The 21,848-nt window shown below is 46.2% G+C and overlaps 1 protein-coding gene across 5 annotated transcripts in view; it reads right to left on the bottom strand.

Moving 5' to 3' along the window:
* Positions 1–21,848, bottom strand: part of ATXN7L1 (ataxin 7 like 1) — a 258,517-nt gene that overhangs the window by 64,752 nt on the left and 171,917 nt on the right. Inside the window, exon 1 of one of the 5 annotated variants that reach the window (XM_013963261.2) lies at positions 4,969–5,230. The exons of the other annotated variants lie outside the window; for them this stretch is intronic. The gene's annotated coding sequence lies outside the window, so the exon portion shown is untranslated. Of the gene's footprint in view, positions 1–4,968; positions 5,231–21,848 lie in introns of those variants that run through there. 5 annotated transcript variants of the gene reach the window in all.

Here is a 21,848-nt window from a genome sequence, read left to right as displayed (position 1 = left end):
ACTCTTTACAACCCTATGGAGTGCAGCAGGCCAGGCCTCCCTGTCCGTCACCAACTCCTGGAGCTTATTCAAACTCACGTCCATCGAGTCAGTGATGCCATTCAACCATCTCATCCTCTGTTGTCCCCTTCTCCTCCCGCCTTCAATCTTTCCCAGCATCAGGGTCTTTTCAAAATGAGTCAGTTCTTCACATCAGGTGACCAAAGTATTGGAGCTTCAGCATCAGTCCTTCCAATGAACATTCAGGACTGATTTCCTTTAGGATGGACTGGTTGGATCTCCTTGCTGTCAAAGGGACTCTCAAAAGTCTTCTCCAGCACCACAGTTCAAAAGCATCAATCCTTCAGTGCTCAGCTTTCTTTATAGTCCAGCTCTCACATCCATACACGACTACTGGAAAAACCAAAGTTTTGACTAGATGGACCTTTATTGGCAAAGTAATCTCTCTGCTTTTTAATACGCTGTCTAGATTGGTCATAACTTTTCTTCCAAGGAGCAAGCATCTTTCATGGCTGCAGTCACCATCTGCAGTGATTTTGGAGCCCCCCAAAATAAAATCTCTCACTGTTATTCAACCATAAAAAAAAATGAAGTACTGATACATGCTACCATATGAATGAACCCAGAAAACCCTACGGAAATGAAAGAAGCCAGGTACAGAGGTCATGTGTTATATACATTCTATTTATAGGAAATGTCTGGAATAGGCAAATCCACAGAGACAGAAAGCAGACTGGAGGTTGCCAGGGACTGAGGAGGGGGGCTAGGGAGTGGAATAACTGCTGAAGGGGTATGCGGTTTTACTCTGGAGTGATGAAACATTTGGAACCAGATAGAAGCAGTGGTTGCACAACAGTGTTAATGCGCTCAGTGCCACCAAACTGTTCACTTTAAAATGGTTAGTTTATGTTATACGGATTTCACCTCAAAAACAAAAAACCCCAAAGGTCTGGTGAAACTAAGGGCCAAGACAATCCACACACAGAACAACCAGTTTCAGAATCACTGAGAGTTACCTTTAAAACTGTTCTTAGAATCACTTAAAGGAAGTAATTTTTAACTTAAGATAACTAAGGGGGCCAGTAGGATAGCAGATAGGCACTCACTCCAAGACAGACAATTCAGGTACACAAAGAAGTGTTCATTTGTGTTAAACAATACCCAGTCCCCTCTTCCCCTACCAGGCATGATGGCTGCCCTTCTATTTACAGGTGGAAGGCTGAGGCACAGCTCCCCTCTGCCAGCCCCCTTGTCCCTGATACAGCCATCATTTCCACCAAAGGGACTCAGGTCTTAGACCTTGACATTGGGACACAGTCACAGACTACCCCTCCTGCACCCCCAACCTCCAGAGCAAGAAGAAACCCCACAGGTAAACATTCTCTGCCACCTCTGCTGGCCCCTTCCAGGGCTGGCATCACCTCCTTGGAGTGGCAGCCACGGGGCTGCCCAGCCTGGCTTCTCCAGCACAGGCCCTGGGCTCTCCCGGGCCAGGCAGCACTGCCGCTCGACAGTCTCCCCTCTGCCTGAATGTTAATTCCATTTCTGCCCCATGGCGGTCACCCCGAACCGGTCCAGTTCCCCTTCCACGGACACTTTGCCAAATGCTTTGTTCCCTGAAATCTTCTCCAGGCTAAATACTCTCAAGACATCTTCTAAAATCATTCCTCATAAAAGGCCATTTTCACTCTTCTCCTGACCTCCGGGTCCTCTTCAGCTCCCATGTCCTTCCTAACCTGTGACACTCAGAAGGGAGACCGTTATAGGTGGGCAGCTCCCATCTGTCTGTTCTGGATATTGTTCTCCTGTTAAGTCCACCAGGCACTCAAGCTATATTTTTTATTTCTAACAGCCACATCACCCTTAAGTCTTACTTCACACTCTTCACTGCCAAGCTGCTTATCCACAGGTGTCCTTTAAAAATGTCATCTTGTTGGAGTCAGTCCACTGCTCTGACCTCTGGAGATCTTTCTGGACTCTGACTCATTAATGTAATTGTTCTTCCTCCTAAATCTCTCCAATCTTGAAAAATTGGATAATTCTGCTACTAAGCCTATTCTTCTTCTAAATCCTCATTTATAACATGGAAGAGGAGGACAGGGCCAAGTGTGCAACATAATATATCCCTAGGGGAGACAGCAACCTGTGAACAGCATTCTAGAGGTGTGACTCTGCCGATCTACCTGCCATTCAGGGCAGGTATGTCACCTGGTCCACACATCTTCATCTTCATCGGTACAGATCCCACAGATGACTAACAAATGGGGCTAAAAACAGCCCTCCTGCTACCAGCAGTTGAAAGACTAAATGTAAAGCTCTTATCAGAGCTTCACATAGTGAGCAATCAAATATGCCTTTATAACTGACAAGAAATACAATAAAAGGAGAAAACCCGGTTTTCCAGTTCCCAGACTGCCTTCCTTTTTGGCAAACTATATATTTGGTTGGTGGCAACCAACTATAGACATTAGGCAGCTGAAACCAACAGAAGGAGCACTGGCATCCAAAAGCTGGAGTCTGAATACTGGCTCCCTCCTTCCAGAACCTCTGTGTTCTGAAGTTAAAAATATCTGCCCTTCAAGGCTATAGGGAGGAGTCAATGAGATGAGGCATGTAAAAGAGGTTTAAAAGTTGAGTCAGACTATGCAAACATAGAGTATTATGATTATTACTACTGTAAATCTCTCCAAGATATCATTCCCACTGGCAGAAAGCTGCCGGTTAGGCCAACGGAAAACCCACAGATGCACTCAGGCTGCCAGGAGGCAGGCCTTCCAGCACAGAACAGCTGAACTGCTGTGAACCATCTTCTTTTTCCCAAGGATGGTGGGATGTGAGGGTTTGGCCAATTCAAATGCAAAAGCCAAAGGGTGAAGATGGTTGGGAAACTTCTCAGTATTCACTGCCAACCTCTCTAACACAAACGCCTGTGGGTTCCTTCCCTTCAAGGTTCTTCATTCACTCATGCTATGAGATTATCTATACAGTAGGGAGGGGGCACACATAATCCCTGCAGGCTGAGAAGCACACAATCTGAGACACCTCCAACCTAAGGCCTTCAAAGCTGGGTCTCCAATCCCACCCCAGCCTGACAGACAGGAGGAGGAAATCGGGAGTATAACAGGGTCCCATCCATAAAGGCAGACTGGAATCAAATCAGAACAAAAAGTTTCTTAATCTCTGCGTTGCAGCCAGTTCACCCAGTTTGGATGGGGCAATGAATGAGAAGGCAGATGAAAGAAGGATAAGTGCGGGCTGGAGCTCTGGCTCCCCAGCTTCACCGTCCAGGCTAAGCCCACATCTTTATACTGGGACCAAAGGGCCTGACCTGTCCCTCTCCAGCTCAGCGGGACTATCATGAGAAAGTACCAGGCATGCTCTAAAAAGTAGAAGATGAAAAGCAAGCCTCATCCGTATTCTCTGCCAGGTTAGAGGAGACCAAAAAACAACACAAAATACAAACAGCCTTGCTTGTATATCACTGTTATTCAGTCTCCTAAGTCATGTCCGACTCTGTGACCCCATGGAATGTAGCACTCAGGCTTTCCTGATCACTCTCTCCACAGTTTGCTCGGATTCATGTCCATTGAGTTAGTGATGCTACCTAACCATCTCATCTTCCGCTGCCCCCTTCTCCTTTTGCCTTCAGTCTTTCCCAGCACTGGGGTCTTTTCCAATGAGTCAGCTCTTCACACAGATGAGAGAAACATGGAGGAGAAAAAGAAATCCACTGATGGCAGCACTGGGCAGTGAGAATCACGTCGTGTCTCGGCCTATGTCAGTTACTACCTTGGAAATTTCCATTTCAACCTTCCATTTTCATTTCATGTGTAAGTTGGTGATGCTGGGGGTGGGGAGCAGTGGGAGATCTGGGCCCTGAGAGGGACCCATGTACCTGGATCAGGACAGACTTCCTACTCAGAAGGCCTTTCACAAGGCCCAGGTGATGTTTTCTCCCTCCCTTTCAATTTGTTTAGTTTAAAATATTTAACCAGAGGCACAATGAAGTGTCTCATTTGCCACGTTCTCCTGGACCATTAGACGGGGACTTCACACTCATTACGCTGATGAACATGCTACTTACCCATGCAAATTCTGGGAGCACAGACACCGAGATGGGAGGTGCTCAAGGTAGGCTCTCAGGGGCTGATTTAATTACACAGCCACTCGGTGGGCAAAGCAGAGCAATTTTTAGCCAACTGCTCTAGTAAATATTATGGGAAGCCCCTTCATAGAGTGCTAATGCTGCCTTAGTGATTTCAAACATGTTTGCCTTTAGTTCTCATTCAAACACGCACACGGTCCCCAAAGACGCCGCCCCCAGGGCCAGAAAATCAAATAGATCATACAGTAGCTGACATGCCATCCTGCCGCTCAATATTATTATTCTTTTAGTACTATAAACCCCGGAGTATTACTGTCATTTAGGTGAGGACAAACTGGAAACTTACATTCCAGCAGCTGACTTCCTCAGCCCCTCCCCCAGTCCCACCACCCCGCTCTGGGCCGGCTGCACTGCTCCCCGGGGTTGGACAAAACAACCACCAGGAACCTATTTCGGACGTTTGAAACAATACCCAATCACTGCATCCACTCTCCCAGAGCGTCCCAGAGGAAATGGCATCATTACTTTCATTTTACTCCATTTGTGACCAACCAAAAGAAAACAACACATCCTAAGACAATTATCAGGGAATCTGATGTCAGCAGCTGGAGAGGACGCTCCGGAATGTTATCAAGTGACCTCTCAGAGAAATTAATTTTCAAGAGCTAAAATAACCTTCTGCTGCACACGCCCGGCCGTTTCTCTAGCTGCAGAAACGGATTTCACTTTCCACAGTTAGAACAGAAAACTCTCAGGCATCCCCATTTTTTCTTTCTTCAAAAAAGTCTATAAATAACCCAGGATCAGCAAAATTTATGCAAAACATCCTGCTAGAAGAAGAAATGTAAACTAAAACCACTTACAGCGAGACTCGGGCTGCCAACTTAATCTGATTCTAGACGACTGTAAACACGTTGTACTTTTGGAACCTGAAGCGATCCATATTAGCAGATGTCATCAAAGAAAAGAAAAAGAAAAAAAAAAGAAGACCCCCTCCTCCCAAACTAAATAACAAAAGCCTGGCCCCCAAACAGAGCACTGTGATTGGGGGTCCAGGGTTCCTCACGGCCCAGGACCCAACGGCTGGCTAGCTGCAGTCAGTACCAGCTATCCGAGCTTGCACACGCCAACTGTTTTGACTACAGGCACTTGTTAAACACAGAGTTTCAGGTCCTACCAGTTGGACACCAGAAGTTCATAGAACTGACCCAGTGCCAAGAACAACAAGCCCAGAAAGCGAAACGGCAGCCTCGTGCGCCGTGTATTTGTTAACTGTTTATGCAAGCCCCAGACTAATTGGGTAACAATTAAGAAGACAACCGAACTTAAATAACAAAAGCAGAAGATTACCACCTTGAAGGAAATGGAGATGTTTGGCAGATAAAGGACAGTTCAAAGGTGGGGTGGGTGGGGGGTTTCAGAGAGAATGGGGAGGAGGGGCAGGTGTCACATGACAAACTGCGGTTATTAGCAGAAGGAACTGGGTGCTTCCTTGAAGCATCTTTAACTTAGAGCTTGACATAGAGATTCTGCAAATGCTGAGGCCCTGGTACACATCTGGGGTGACTATTACAAGCACTGGAATTTGGACGTTGGCAAATCCCGAAGGAGAAAAAAGGGGTGTGCTGAGCGGAAGTTTTGAGACATGAAACGGGACTTCCAAGTTCCCTGCTTCGTGCAGCAAGGCCACCGAGCCACAGAGGAAGCAAGTGACTGAGGCATGTAGGAAGTGAATGGAGGGACTGCATCCCTGGGCTGCTTCTCACCGGGTCCCGAGAAAGGCTTCCCTTTTCTCTTTGAGGTCGGGGCTGCTGAGGCCAACCTTCCTCCCTCATCCAGTCTGGAATCTGGATTCTCTTTCAGGTGACAGTGAATAAAGTATTTTCATTTGGCAAGATAAAATAAAAAGGAAGGCTTAAATCACATATTAAACAAAGTTTTTCGTTTCTTTCCCAGAATGCATTAAGCCCTATCTCATTTTTACACCAACACAACTGACCAGACCAAATTTTAGAATTATCTGAGGATTTGAGAAAAGTGAATTCCAAGATAACTGGGGTGCAAATGTAAGAAGGCGAATTTTGAAATTGCTGAATGGATTCAAATCTAAACTCTGCCCCACCTTCTTCTTCTTTCTCTCATCTGCCTCTGAATTGAAGAATAAAATGTTGTCCCTTTCCCATTCCAGAGGTTTAGTGAAAACTAATAAGTAGGTAGAAACAGGTTGTTTATAAAAACTATTTTAACCACGGGCCAGGTTCGTGTTGATTCTGGAGAGTAAATGTTGTTCCTCTGGTTCCAGGGATCTCCAGCGCAGTGGTGGAGGGTATGTACATCCACGTAACGGCTGACCCCTTCCTCCCAAAGGAACCCACATTTTCTTACAAACTACACAGATGTATTTCACTGGGATCTGAAACACAGCAGTTGCCTGACGGATCAAGACAACAGCATAGGCAGCTTGGAGCCTCCCAGACAAAGGAAGGCCAAGGGGAGGGAGAGGCTGGGGGAGGGGAGGGGAGGGGAGAAGGGAAGGGTCAGGTGGGGCAACGTGAGGCTCACTACAGCACCCGGCCCCGGACTGACAGCTCACTTCTTAAAGCGACCCCAGAACTGTGAGACTGGCCTCTCCCTTAGAACTCCAAGGTTTACCTGTCCTCTTCCTCACTCACTACAATTACAGGGCCAGTATGATTATCCCCATTTAACAAGGAGGAAAACGGAGGCTCAGAGAAACCTCGGTCTCAGCCCCATGAACAGTGGCTGTGCTGGTGTGGTGCTTTATTATCTGCAATTATTTTCATTTTCACAGATAAGTAAACTGAGATTTCTGGAGAGGCTATAAATCATGCCCAAGGCCACACTGCAAATCATCAACAACATCAGGTCTCCTAACTCCTAACCCAGTCCTCCTTGCTTGCCTCTATCACGTTCCAGAATACATAATGATAGAACTGAAAAGGCCAGTAAAGCTGTCTTATTAAAAAAGCACATCATCTTTCCTGATTTTCTCAAACTCCCATCTTCACGGTTTTTCAGTTCTTAGATTGCAACTCTCTACCAGGGAGGGTTCCTCTCCACACTGTGGGGAGAGCTCTGGAAGTCTGCATTCCAGAGCAACTATTTCAAAGCAAAGCCACCACCTCCACCCAGTCTGCACCCTGTCCTCCTTTGATTTCATCAGCACACCCAGCTGCTAACCCCTGGCTCCTCACCTAATCCCAGCCTAAGCAGCCGCCAGAGCGGATGCCCCAGCAGGCCTGTCAAGCTGCACATGATGCCGCCTGCATCTCCAAGGTGTGCTGTCTCGCATGCAGAAGGGATCTGCCTGCATCTCTTCTCCAACATGTGTTTCAAGGTTACACTTTTGCTGATGGAAATAATGGGCCAAATGAAGGATCCCACTGTCACATCCCTTGTCTGTGCCAAGTGGACACACTCCCAGCTTGATAGGGGGTGACATTACTGTCCTGTGATACATGTGAGTGGGTTCACAGTAGGTTTGGGGCATTTTCTTTGAGAAGTTACAGTAATGAGTTTGCCACAGGGTTTGTAGGAGTGAATGGGGAGGAATTTAAGCACTCAGGGCCATGAACAGAGATGCTGAAAATCGACTGCAGAGGGGGAGAGGTCAGGAGGTGACGATTAGAAAGTCCCAGAATGTTTTGCTGCCACTTTGTGAATCTACCTCTCCCCCTTCTTTCTCGCTGAAAATGCAACCAGCAGGGAAGCTGCGTGCTATGGTGGACTTCATGTTGAATATCACTAAGGCAGTCAAGGTTGTGAAGTCTCATCAAATTCGCGTGCTGCTGTTGGTGGCAGAAGCTCTACGGCTAGATGTGATGCACAGGTGGCACCTCCCATCAGTTTATTTGAGGTTGTTTTGGTAACCACAGGACATTTGCATCCATGCTGCCTGAAAAGCATATGGGGTTTGGGTAAATCAGAATAGTCTCAGCAGGAAAATTCACTGGCTTATACGACACAAAGTGAGGAGAATATTTCCATGAACCTTGCGACTCCTCTGAGCACAGAGACCATTTGAAAAAAAAAAAAACAAAAAGTAAGACACAGGGTTTGACAAGCATTGGCATATTTAGGGAAGACAGGAGAGGCTATTAAAAAGTAGAACTCCTGAAAATCTGAGGGGCATGGCCACTAAATCGGTAAAATTAGCAAAAGTGGGCTAATAGAGGGATGCAGAATTATTAGCATTAGTTTGTTGTAGCTGTTACTGGTGTGCCTAACAAAGGCAGTTCTATCATAGACAGTGCTCTGCTTATGGATATAGTGATTTGGGGAGGGCTGGTAAGGACAGTACATCCAGTTTGGAGGAGGACAGTGGTGAAGGAGACAAAGCTGAGGTCTGCTGCCCATCTGGGCTTTCAGACCCCCTTCAGAGGGGCAATGCATCAGAGAACATACACACAGAAGGAACCTGCGCAGGACCAAGTAAGGTCTTAAAAATATGGCCTGCATATGTGGCTAGGTTGCTAAGTTGCTTTAGCCGTGTCCAATTCTTTGTGACCCTGTGGACTGTACAGCCTACCAGGTTTCTCTGTCCATGGGATTCTCCAGGCAAGAATACTGGAGTGGGTTCCCATGCCCTTCTCCAGGGGATCTTCCTGACCCACGGATCCAACGCACATCCCTTATATCTCCTGCACTGGCAGAGAAGTTCTGGACTACTAGCACCACCTGGGAAGCTGCATATGTGGAGAGTGGGTCAAGAAAAAGACAGAGGCCTGAGCTCTCCGGAGAAACAGAGAAGCAAAGTTAGCATGGCAGTAACTTGTGGCTGCTGTTGGATGCAGGCCTGACTTTACTCCCTGATGCTGCCCTGCAGACTTCCAGGTCAGGACCTGCGGCTCGGCTGGACACTCTTCCCTTTTGCCCTGTTACCTGGGTTCACAGGGACTAGGCCAGCCTGCCTGGTTGTACCGGGACTTGGCTTTTGGCGTAATCCTTGGTAATGTGAACTCATGACCAGAGCTGCAGAGACAGGTTTGCACATACGGGGCCACAGACCCTAGATTCTTCAGAAGATAGTCAGTTTCAACCAGCCTTAGCTGATACTACACCATAATTTGAAAAATGACTTTATACTGAAGGTCAGCCAATGTGGGTTGACTGCAGTCTGGACTACTAGACTTCACATTCCTTAAGGACTTGTTCAGAGTCTTGGCTTATCTTTGTAAGCCAATGTCCGGCCAGAGTATGGAAGTCTTGCTATGCCTTTTAATATAGGTTTTAAACTAATGAAGTTCCACTTAATGTGAACCACAGACAGATGAATACCTTATGAGATATACCTGAAGGTGAATTTTTTTTTTGTTAAGTATGTATGAAATTTGGTGTTCAATTAATTTTGTTTCCATTAATTTTTTAAAAGTACAATTTTTCATTATTGTTTTCTTAGGTTTCTTCCCCCTGCACCAAGTCAAATTTGGTATTTTTAAAAGTTGTATTATGGTTCAAGTTAGAGAGAAGGTAGAAAGGCTTTCCACTTAAGATTAAAAATACTAAATCTTCAAAAAACTGTAGCTACTTTGTAATAGGAATCTTTCCAAAGGTCTTCATTCTCTTGTACTCTGTTCTCTTAAATGGTATATACTTTGAACATTATTTGATCTTTTTTTTTTTTATAACTCAAGGTCACTGTTAAGGGCATTCATTTCTATACTTTTCTACAAAACGGTGATATCAGGGCCTACCATACCTTTCAGACTTTTTGACCCTGATCCATCTCAAGAAATGAATTTTACATGGCAACAACCTAGTATGCACAAAAACTTCAAAGGTTGTAAGATTTATCTTTACTAAGTAAAAACCACTGGAATATTTTCTCTTCTCTTCTATGCCACGGTTTCAAATGTTGGTCAGGGATGGCTAAAGTGATCACCCCCACCATCACAAGAGGCACCTGTGGCATACAAACACTGAGAAAGTACACAGGGCTTCCGTCCTACACAACAAGCGCTTCAGCGTCCCCACTTGTAGCCTTTTCCTTTTTTTTGGCTGCACTGGGCCTTCCTTGTGGTGCAAGGGCTTTGCTGTAGTTGTGGTGGTAGGGGCTTCTCTAGCGGTGGCCTGTGGGTTTCTCCTGCTGCCATGACACGTGGGAATCTTAGCTCCCTGACTGCAGATGGACCCCGAGCCCCCTGCACTGGCGGGCGGATTCTTAATCCACTGGACCACCAGGGAAGTCCCTGGTGTTTACTTGCCTCCTGCACCTGCTGTCACTTTTACTCAGTCGGGGCCTGCCTCCACAGTCCTACTCACAGAGTTCTAATTTGCCAAACCTGGAAATCAGACCATCCAGCTTGCTTGCGTAAATGGAGTGTAAAGTGTTGCTCCATGAAAGCCTGAGGGGTGCCCCATGGATGACTCATGGGGTGAGGTGTTCTTATGCGCTAGAGTTCCTGGTGGGGCTCCCAGGAGTCTTGTCCAGTGGCAAGGTTCATGACACTGAGGTGTTACTGGATTTGTTCACCCACATGTGAACATGAGTATTTCTCCTTTGAAAGGAATAATCTGATCACTGGGCTTCAAGCTGGAAGGGCCATTAAATGACAGAGGCTCCCAGCAGTAATGTAGCTTCGGGAATGACCAGCTCTGGGCTCCAGTGTATGAGGAAGTATTCCCTAGAGTAACTGGTCCTACTTCAGGCAGTTTGTAACAGTGCAGTATCTTGATCTCGACTCTTGATATGCCCTTTGCCCTGTAATTTACAGCTCCTCCTAGACTATGCTTCAACTCTCAGGAGTCTTCCCACCTAAATCAAAGACGATAAACTAACAGGTGTATGAACTGTCTCCTGGTGAAATTCTGAAGTGACGTGCATACGTATGTGCGTGTAGGTATCTTAAACTGATTTTAAATAACTAGAGCAGAGGGGGTAGATACTGTGTCCCTCAAGAAACCTAGACAGTGAGCAATCAGGCACTGGTTACATAAACTATTGGCACATCTATTCAGTGGAGTTGCTGGGAAGCTATAAAAATGATGATGTAGGTCTACACTTACTGAAATATGTCCACAATACTTGCGGACAGAAAAAAAGATTTCAAGACAATGCCTACAGAAGAATTCCACTTTTATTTTTTAAAATATAAAGTATATGCAAAGAGGTGCACATGTACAACACATATATAAACACAGACACATGGAAAAAAGATGGAAAGTTTTACATGGAAATATTTACTTTTATTTCCTAAAATGTTGGTGGTTTTTAAAATGTATCACTTTTATAATAAGAAAAAAGCATTTTCACTTTGAAAAAATAAAACTCTACATGCAAAAAAGTACTTCTGCTTATGGCACTCACCCCATTCTCATCTTGTAAGTGACTGCTCCCCCAGGAACACTCACTATATCTATGTATCCATCCACGGGTGGCACACTCAAGCTGAGGCACACTCACTTCTCATGAGTTATGATGTCTTTTTAAACTTTTAAGAGAGTTCTATTCATATATAATAGGGTAAGCTGAATCTTTACTTATTTATTTTTTTAAGCTGAATCTTTACTGGAGAATTTTCACATTAATGCATATGAAGGCAAAGGAAGGGCTTATGCTTTTATTTTTAAGGGTCATGTTCTCTTCTCTGATGGAGTTAAGGGGAAATGTAAATCCTGAAACTAGTTACCTCCCTGGCAGATGCAGGCTACCAGGTCTATCCATTCTCCAGGAAGACAAGGAAAGAACTGACACCATCTAGACTCTGAAGCTAATTTTCTTCCAAGACAGAGTCCATTCAAAGCATAAACTGATGTTAGGTTTAAGGACAGGAACAATCCTTAATTTGTGTTCTCTCTACAAAGTGTGTTCACATCCAAGGATTATCACCCCTCAAAATGACTAGGAGGAAGGGCAAGCAAATGTACTATTCTCAAGTTGACAAACGAGGAAAATAAGATGTATCAAGGGGAGGCTTTCGAACTGTGATGCTGGAGAGGACTCTTGAGAGTCCCTTGGACTGCAAGGAGATCAAACCAGTCAATCCTAAAGGAAATCAACCCTGAACATTCATTGGAAGAACTGATGCTGAAGCTGAAGCTCTAATACTTTGGCTACCAGATGCAAAGAGCCAACTCACTGGAAAAGACCCTGATGCTGGGAAAGATTGAAGGCAAGAGGAGAAGGAGACGACAGAGGATGAGATGGTTGGATGGCACCACCGACTCAATGGACATGAGTTTGAGCAAACTCCAGGAGATGGTGAAAGACAGGGAAGCCTGGTGTGCTGCAGATTATAGAGTAGACACGCTGTAGTGACTGAACAATAATAACAACACTACTAGAGAGAGGATTCAAACCAATCTCTTGGGTTTATTCTCCGTGTTCTGTGCCACTGCATTCTTTCCAGAAGCAAAGTAACCATATACTTATTTTACAAACCAGACAACTTTGAAAGTGAAAAGAGGTACATTTAAGCACAGGCTTCAGGGCATCTATGAACAAAGCTAGTGGAGGTGATGGAATTCCAGTTGAGCTGTTTCAAATCCTAAAAGATGACTCTGTGAAAGTGCTGCACTCAATATGCCAGCAAATTTGGAAAACTCAGCAGTGGCCACAGGACTGGAAAAGGTCAGTTTTCATTCCAATCCCAAAGAAAGGTAATGCCAAAGAATGCTCAAACTACTGCAAAAGTGCACTCATCTCACATACTAGTAAAGTAATGCTCAAAATTCTCCAAGCCAGGCTTCAGCAATACGTGAACCATGAACTTCCTGATGTTCAAGCTGCATTTAGAAAAGGCAGAGGAACCACAGACCAAACTGCCAACATCCGCTGGATCATGGAAAAAGCAAGAGAGGTCCAGAAAAACATCTATTTCTGCTTTATTGACTATGCCAAAGCCTTTGACTGTGTGGATCACAATAAACTGTGGAAAATTCTAAGAGAGATGGGAATATCAGACCACCTGACTTGCCTCTTGAGAAACCTGTATTCAGGTCAGGAAGCAACAGTTAGAACTGGACATGGAACAACAGACTGGTTCCAAATAGGAAAAGGAGTACGTCAAGGCTGTATATTATCACCCTGCTTATTTAACTTATATGCAGAATACATCATGAGAAACACTGGGCTGGATGAAGCACAAGCTGGAATCAAGATTGCTGGGAGAAATATCAATAACCTCAGATATGCAGATGACACCACCCTTATGGCAGAAAGTGAAGAACTAAAGAGTCTCTTGATGAATGTGAAAGAGAAGAGTGAAAAAGTTGGTTTAAAGCTCAACATTCAGGAAACTAAGATCATGGCATCCGGTCCCATCACTTCATGGGAAATAGATGGGGAAACAGTGGAAACAGAGGCTGACTTTATTTTTTAGGGCTCCAAAATCACTGCAGATGGTGATTGCAGCCATGAAATTAAAAGACACTTACTCCTTGGAAGAAAAGTTATGACCAACCTAGACAGCATATTAAAAAGCAGAGAGATTACTTTGTCAACAAAGGTCCTTCTAGTCAAGGCTATGGTTTTTTCCAGTGGTCATGTATGGATGTGAGAGTTGGACTATAAAGAAAACTGAGCCCCAAAGAATTGATGCTTTTGAACTGTGGTGTTGGGGAAGACTCTTGAGAGTTCCTTTGACAGCAAGGAGATCCAACCAGTCCATCCTAAAGGAAATCAGTCCTGACTATTCATTGGAAGGACTGATGCTGAAGCTGAAACTCCAATCCTTTGGGCACCTGATGCGAAGAGCTGACTCATTTGCAAGGACCCTGATGCTGGGAAAGATTGAGGGCAGGAGGAGAAGGGGATGACAGAGGATGAGATGGTTGGATGGCATCACTGACTCAATGGAAATGGGTTTGGGTGGACTCTGGGAGTTGGTGATGGACAGGGAGGCCTGGCGTGCTGCGGTCCATGAGATTGCAAAGAGCTGGACACGAGTGAGCAACTGAACTGAACTCAGGGCATCAGGTACAAACTGTGACTCTCCCAGGCAAACTAGGCTTTATAGTCACCTTAGATATAATCTAGTGCTCTCCTACGCTACTCCCCCCATGATACCTTTTGAATAGGAGAGAGAAATGGAACATGGTTACATGTCTAATTTACTTTAAAGCACTTGAGTATGTAAACACATGCAAGAGAGAAAAAGAGTACGTAGCTGGTGTTTTATTGTGCATGAACCAGTTGGTCTTGGCTGCTACCTCTAGGGGTGATCAGCTCACAGGCTGTGAAGAACACAAAGTCTGGATTCGTCAACTGGTATTAACCACATTCCCACACTGCCTACTTCAAGTCCTTTGGCTATCTGGATAAACATTCTGAACATTAAAAAATGGGCTAGTGTTGGTGAAACTTGTGATTTCGTATAACGAATGCTAGAAATGGGTTCTTACTGGTGTTCAGGGTATGAAGCCTGGCAAAAAACGTTTAGTGACATCCCCACCCTTGCGTAAACAGGGTCCTGGAGGCTGCCCTGAGTGCAGCTGTCACAGCAGGAAGGTTGATGCCAGCATGAAACTGACAGGGGGAAACAGTCCTGTCTCTGGACTCCATCTGCAGCTGCCTTGAGCGAATCTTTTCTCTGAGGTAGAGCTGGAACAGCCCAACAGAGAGAGGGCTGGGACTTCACCAAGTTCACCAAACAGGTTGGTCAAACTGTTTTCTTCCTACTTGATAAACATTTGTTTGATAACTGTCTGTCTCTGCAGCAGACTTCAGTCTAACACTTTGCATTCATTACCACCTGGTGGTGAGGTTGCGGGAGTAGAAGCTAAGCTTCACCACCTCAGCCTTCTACAGGGGCAACTGTTGCATGGCCAAACCGGCTCAGGTCAGTCCAAACAAGCTGCTAGTGGAGGCTCACACAAGTTTCAGCGCAGGATCCCTAAATACCTGGTCCTCTTCACCAGATTAGGAGCTTCCTGAAAGCAAAGACCAGGTGTGCCTTGTTCACTATTCCAGTCCTTAGCCTCACACAGTACCTGCTCATAGAAAGTGTGTGACGGGGGACTTTCTCAGTAGTCTAGGGGATAAGACTCTGTGCTCCCAGTGCAGGGAACCCGGGGTTCGATCTTTGGTTGGGGAACCAAGATCTCACCTGCTGCAATTAGAGAAGCTTGCATGCCACAACTAGAGACACCTGTGTGCTACAATGAAGATGCAATGCAGCCAAAAAATGAAAATAAAGAAGTGTGTGAGGGATATTTATCCACTGAATAAATAAATGAATAGAAATTCTGTCATTTCTAGCATCTATTTTACTAGCTCTAAGCTGTGGCTGTTCTTTATTCCACGAATGACAACTAATCCTCAAAAACCATAATCTACTGCTTGCCCTGGGTTAAGGCAATACTTTAAAAAGCAATAAATAAACTAGTGGTAAAAACCACTGGGATTACATTAATCCTCACAGAAAATGTGATGAGATTGGTATTATTAACCCAGCGTTCAGATGAGGAAATCAAAGTCCAGAGAGGTCAAAACTTGAGTTAGTAAAGTCAGACCTGAACTCAGGTCTGTCTGACTCCAAGTAGTCACTGCTACCCAGAGCTGGCCATCACTCAGTTCTGCAAGGAATTTTTTTTTTCTTCTTTACTTTTCTCTCCCTTTTCTTTTTCTTTTTTAACCTACTTTTATTCTACTTACTTTATGTCGTCCTATTGAACACACATCTTTTTGGCACTTCACCTTATTTTATCAAAAGTTTCTTCTTGGGGAAAAAGCTGAATGGATGCTGGGATATATGAACCAGCTTTCCGGTTCTTCTGCTTTTAATTATTTTGATTGACACGTGGTACTGAGGGGCTGTCAAACGGCCTCTCCTGTCTTTGAGCTACAGCAGAATCTATCTCAGCTCCCCTGGTTTCCAGGGATCCCAGGTGCTGGGCTCATCCCTCCCCCTGCGGCACCCTGCCCCCCCCAGCCACTGGACCACTGACAGACTTTGTTGCTTGTCTCTGGGAGTTGGCGCACAGCGTTCCCTCCCTGGAATGCTTGTCCATCCTTCTGTTCTTCCCCTTGGCTAACTCTGTTTTATTTTATTTTTTTTCAAGACCCAGTTCAAGCATGGACACATTTGGGATACCCTGGAGTGCCCAGTCACCCTGTATCCCTGCCAGGTCTCACAGGAGTCCCTCCTCCATGCTCCCGGCACGCTGCCCACACCTGGCACCTGGCACCTAGCTCTCGAACCACTGACGGACCCGCCTCCCTCTTCCACTGCGCCAGAAAAAGCCAAGAAGTCAGGACCTTGCCTTAGAACTGGCCTGCAGCAGGCACTCAAAGTGTGTTAGATAATGAATGGATAAATCAGGAAATAATTAGCCAACCCACAGTGAAGCGCAAGAAAACACAGGGATCAGCGGGCCACCAGTTTCCAGAGGTCTGAAGGCTAGCTAACTTTAATTACCTCTCTTAGCCAGTGGGCTCAAAAATCATTTTTGAAGCCTAAGGGAATGATGGTGGGTTTATGAGAGGCAATAGACCATTTAACTCTGAGTGCTCAATTCCTTTGCCTGTTACAGAATAAAATCTCTGAAAAGATTTTCCCACTGCAGCCAGATCCCACTCTCTGATGCTGGGCCAGCCACTGGCCTCCTGTCGGGGGTTTGGGGTGATCCGACAGCACCCACATGACAGGCTGCACTGGCAGCCCATGGGGCTCTCGCTGGCTCCGAGTGCCCATCTAAGCCAAGAAGTTAGCAGGTCCCAGATGCAGGCCAACACGGGTTGAGCCAACCGTAGGACTTCAGCCTAATGAAATAAACAGTTCCCAGCATAGCATGACCCTTCAGAATGTAATGCCTTCTGACCACACTGTGTAGATAAAAATAAGTTAGTAATTTCCTCCCACTAAACTCTTGGGCACAAACCAAGAAATCTGCAGTGTGGCTCTTCTGATGCTACTGTACAACTGCAAATATTTAGGCGTCTCTGAATTCTTATCAGTGTTTATCAGCAGGGATGCACCTGGCATTTTTGGCGGGACAAGTTCTCCCTGGGTGGAATCGTCCCATGCACTGCAGAGGATTTAGCGCCTCTGATCCAAGCAATGATAACGATACAGTTCAGAGCATTCCTAGGGCTGAGAGGAACTGTGAGTACTAGGATTCCCTGTGTTCTTAGCTTTCATTCACTTTGCAGGAGGAGAGTCTTGGAAGGGACCGCAGAGTCCGCCCAAACCAAGGATGGGTGCGGACAAGGACCAGGGAGTCAGAGCACCTGAAAACAGGGGATACTCAGACCACAGCCTGTCTGCAGGAGAAAGCGGAAGTCCTGAGTGAGGAGGATGCCTGGGGGCCCTGAATGAAGAAGTCGGGGTAGTGAGGGAGTTGGCCTCACAGAACCGACAGATGGGAGTTTGAACAGAGGTCAAAAGAGTGCAAAAGGGACAAAGGGAGTGGGGGAAAGCCTGGGCAACAGCTCTGAACCCCAGCTGCACTCACTGTCCTCCTCTCAGCTTGCAGGGGCGGGCAAAACAAAGGGACCAAGAAGGCCACTGATTCTGGACAGCCCTAAGGGGTGGAAGATCTCACGTACCAGCTAGCTCTCCTCCCTTGCCTAGCCTTAACAGAGCACTGGCAACAACAGCCGCCCTGTCACTGTCACCATCGCCACCGTGTCACATCCTGCAAATGGGACCCGCTGCAGAGTGACCTTCAAGGGCATCTCGACCACAAAAGGGGAAAAGTTCTACAGCCAGCCAGGGAGAAAGCTCGGCCAAGGTGCCGGGCAGAGGAGCCAGGGACACAAGACCCAGCGCCAACTGCACCCATTTAACAGCTACACGGTCAACAGCCCTAGCAGGGTGGCAACGGGCAATGCTGCCGAGAAGCTACTTATTACTCTGTCTTATCTTTCTCACTTGTTTTAAATTTACTTTATCTCGCTCTGTTGTTTGCAACTTTGCAAGCAGCCCTAAATCCTTTTGCAACAAGGCTGGGTATAAATAAATAAATCGGAGAAATAAAATACCAGCTGCATTGTCAGCGCCACCAGACTGGGCATGAAGTGTCTGTCTGGGCTCTGATCTAGAAGCCAGGAGGCACTCTGTAAAAGTGGTGCAGGGTGGAAAGGAAAATTCCACGGCACGTGCTAGGGATGCTGGCCTGGACCCTGGAGCCTGGGTCCTGCCCTGTCCCTGCATCGAGGAGGCACAGAGCCTCCTGCTACCATCTTGGCCTCAGAGTCCTCGTCTTTAAAATGAGGGATCTGACTCAATGATTTCAAAAGTCCCTTTATGCCTAAGCACTGTGACTCTAAGCAGCATCCACATCTGGCTCTATTCTTTCCTGATACACTCACTGCCTCTTCTCCAAGTGAAGTAGGGCAATCAGGGCTCCTTCCAGAAGAGTTTCTGTGTGTGATGACAAATGTCAGTTGTACTGGTCACCTGCTGTGTTTTTTCCCATAGTCATGTATGGATGTGAGAGCTGGACCGTAAAGAAGGCTGAGAGCCAAAGAACTGATGTTTTTGAATTGTGGTTTTGGAGAAAACTCTTGAGAGACCCTTGGATTGTAAGGAGATCAAACCAGTCCATCCTAAAGGAAATCAACCCTGAATATTCATTGCAAGGACTGATGCTGAAGCTGAAGCCCCAAAACTTTGGCTATCTGACATGAACAGAAAATTCACTGGAAAAGACCCTGATGCTAGGAAAGATTGAGGGCAGGAGGAGAAGGCAGAGCAGAGGATGAAATGGTTGGATGGTATCATCGACTCAACGGACATAAGTCTGAACAAACTCTGGGATACAGTAAAGGAAGGGAAGCCTGGTATGTTGCAGTCCATGGGATTGCACAGAATTGGACATGACTGAGCTAGATAGGATATTCAAAAGCAGAGACATTACTTTGCTAGCAAAGGTCCATCTAGTCAAGGCTATGGTTTTTCCAGTGGTCATGAATGGATATGAAAGTTGGACTGTGAAGAAAGCTGAGCGCCAAAGAATTGATCCTTTTGAACTGTGGTGTTGGAGAAGACTCTTGAGAGTCCTTTGGACTGCAAGGGGATCCAACCAGTCAATCCTAAAAGAAATCAGTCCTGAATATCCATTGGAAGGACTGATGCTGAAGTTGAAACTCCAATACTTTGGCCACTTCATGCGAAGAGTTGACTCATTGGAAAAGACTCTGATGCTGGGAGGGATTAGGGGCAGGAGGAGAAGGGGACGACAGAGGATGAGATGGCTGGATGGCATCACCGACTCGATGGATGTGAGTCTGAGTGAACGCCAAGAGTTGGTGATGGACAGGGAGGCCTGGCGTGCTGCAGTCCATGGGGTCGCAAAGAGTCGGACATGACTGAGCGACTGAACTGAACTGACCTGAGCAAATGAACAATGATGACAACAACTGGTCATCTGAAGAGATAACTGGTCACTCCAAAGAGACTAATGACCCATGAAAAGGAACTGAGGTACTACTCATTTGAGGGTGTGGAAAGCCAGGCTTTCACTGGAAAATTTAATGACCAGTTTTCCCCGTGTAAAAATGGGATAAAAATACTGGTTTTTATCTCCACCCACTGATTGGGTAGTAAGTTCCCTCCTTTTAAATAAGCTCTGTTATGGAAGGTAATACCATATCTATTTGGACAGTATCTGTGGCTGCTACAAAAACCATTATTGACAATCGAAAGAATATTATTAAGCATAAGCCCAGGAAATGGGAGGCACTGCTAATGTTTTCAGAGATTCTTCTTGTAGCCATCCATTCAAGATGTCAGCCTTGTTTTAAGGTAGCTAGTCTCACAAACTCAAAGTCATCAACCCTACTTGTACAGAGAATGGCTTAGGACATCTGCTGCTCTTAGGGAACCAAGTTCAAACTGTCAGAGTGTCCAAACTGTCAGAGTGTCCTATGTGAGTGCTTCTCAAGCCATAGGGGGTCTTGTTAAAATACAGATTCTGATTCTGTAGGTCAGTGCATTAGTCATGCCTTTTTATTTTTCTATATTTCTGATGTTCTGACATCTTAAGGGCTTGCCGAAGCTGGCTGGTCAATTTCTAGAGATAGGAAAGGCCTCACCTGCAAGTGCACTTTTAGTATGCAAACTGACAAATCCAAAGCTCCCTCCTCTCTCCTCTCACAACCAACTCCTACCCTCCAGGCCACTGTTCCCCTGCCCTAATCACCCCAGGGTCAGGTACCAGACAATGGAGGCAGCTCCTGCACCCCAGAGCCTGCTTCAATTATTCAGTCTAGCCAGTCGTAATCTTCTTACTCTGCTTCACCTGTTCCTTTCCATGGAAACTAAAATAAAGGCCCTTGCTCATGTTTTCCCCACAACCTCTGCCTCCTGACTGACCCAGGTGCTTCCCCATGTGGCCCTGTGTGACACAGCATGCCATGGCTCTTAGGGACTGTGAATAACAAAACGCCTTTTCGGTGGCAATTATCTCCTGATCTGTTGGCCTTACCATATCTGAATCATAATAAAATGGACATCTTCAAACAGACAGGGATGCGGCCTGGTGATGCTGATGTGGCTGACCCAGGAACCACACTTAGTGCAGGAAAGCTCTAAATTACTGTGTTCCTGTCACACAACAGGGTGCTGCAGCCGGACTCTGAGGGGAATGACTGCACTGTACACATGTCTGACTGCTCCAGAGCCCAAGGTGCTAGAGGAATGAAATGGACGAAGTGGCTGAAGCCACCACAGAGGAGAGCCTGAGGACAAGCGCGAGTGCTTCGTTCTTCCTTTCCAAATGATATGAGATCATGGAGCATCCTAGATAGAAATTTAATAAACAGCTGCAATGAAAAGGAAGCAGAAACTGAGGCCCTTAAACTGTAGCAGGCACAGTGGCCATAAGGGCGACTCAGGGCTCAAGGGCGGAAGAGGACTCCAGAGGACCAACAGCACGTGCTAACTGCATGCTATCCATGTTGTCTGATGCGGGCCCTGGAGGTCACATGTGCATCCTCAGGACACCTGTCAGGAGGTCCCAGAGGCCTTCTAGGGTAAGCCCTGGGATCCGAGTGACTTACTGGTCCCCACAGCAAGAAACTATCCAGGTACACATTAACCCTTCCGCCCAGAGGCAAATGAGGGCTCTGCAGACCTCCTCTCCCCCAGGGAGACCTGGGGCTTACAGAAGAGACCTGGATAGGATCTCACACCTTTTGACTCAAAGGCCGCAGCACTTCCCTTCATCCCAGGACTTTGTGGCTCCATGTGCTACTAATAAAAGCAAATCCTGATTAAGAACTATTGATTGTAAGTACTTCACATGGCTTATCTCATCTAATCCTCACAACTCTAAGAAGTAGCGGCCATTTAAATCCTTATTTTCAAGATGAGTAAGCAAGTCCAGAGAGAGTAAGCAGCTTGCCCAAGTCACCTTCTAATTGGCAGGATCAGAACTTAAACCCAAATTCTGCACCCAGGAGCCTTTGCCTGCCTCCATACTGAGGGCGGCATTATTCCAGGTGGAGGCCTCGGGTGTGTACCCTGAGCATCAGCGCCACTGGCAGCAAACCGCCTCACAGACCCCAGATCTGCACTTTACGAGCTCTCCGGGCCAATCTGCTGCATGCCGAAGTCTGAGAAGCCTGTGTCAGAAGCAAACCTGATGGAAACTTATTTCCCAGCCCAGGCTGATAGTAATATCACAAGTGAAACTCTAACTATAGATTTCTCGGCTTAGCCCAATGCTCCATGAGCCAGCCTGGCATGCCAGAAGGAATAGGCATGGGTTCAAAACCTGGCTCCAGCAGCAGGTGTCAGTTTGGAAACTTTGGACAAATAACAATTTCTCTAAGGCTCCT

The sequence above is a fragment of the Capra hircus genome, chromosome 4 (genome assembly GCF_001704415.2).
Source record: "Capra hircus breed San Clemente chromosome 4, ASM170441v1, whole genome shotgun sequence".
Lineage (NCBI taxonomy): Eukaryota > Metazoa > Chordata > Mammalia > Artiodactyla > Bovidae > Capra > Capra hircus.
This window is presented reverse-complemented; position numbering and strand designations above follow the sequence as displayed.